General features: G+C 50.4%; 1 protein-coding gene across 1 annotated transcript in view; it reads right to left on the reverse strand.

Moving 5' to 3' along the window:
• Window positions 1-395, reverse strand: part of LOC104491593 (VPS10 domain-containing receptor SorCS3-like) — a gene marked incomplete at its 3' end in the record, with an annotated part of 133,212 nt that overhangs the window by 38,039 nt on the left and 94,778 nt on the right. The window lies entirely within an intron of this gene.

Raw genomic sequence — 395 nt, forward strand, 5'->3', positions numbered from 1 at the left:
CTGAAGGGTTGGAAGAGACATTCAAAGGCCATCTAGTCCAACTCCCCCTGCAGTGAGCAGAGACATCTTCAACTAGATCAGGTTGCCCAGAGCCCCATGCAACCTGACCTCGAATGTTTCCAGGAATGAAGGTCCAGCAAGGGTTTCCCCGTTCAGTTTTAATATCAAAGAGATTCGACAGTCCATTTTCTCAGGATTCTTTTAAAGCAGGTTCACAGAAATTATTACCCAGACAAGCACTGGGTCTGGTACTTGGATCACAACAACCCCCTGCAATGCTACAGGGTTGGCTATTAGCCTTGGGGAAGAGTGGCTGGAAAGCTGCCCAGTGGAAAAGGACCTGGGGGGGTTTGTTGACAGCCGGCTGAATAGGATACAGCATTGTGCCCCGGGGG

Source organism: Buceros rhinoceros, unplaced genomic scaffold, assembly GCF_000710305.1.
Source record: "Buceros rhinoceros silvestris isolate BGI_N320 unplaced genomic scaffold, ASM71030v1 scaffold4634, whole genome shotgun sequence".
Taxonomy (NCBI): Eukaryota; Metazoa; Chordata; class Aves; order Bucerotiformes; family Bucerotidae; genus Buceros; species Buceros rhinoceros.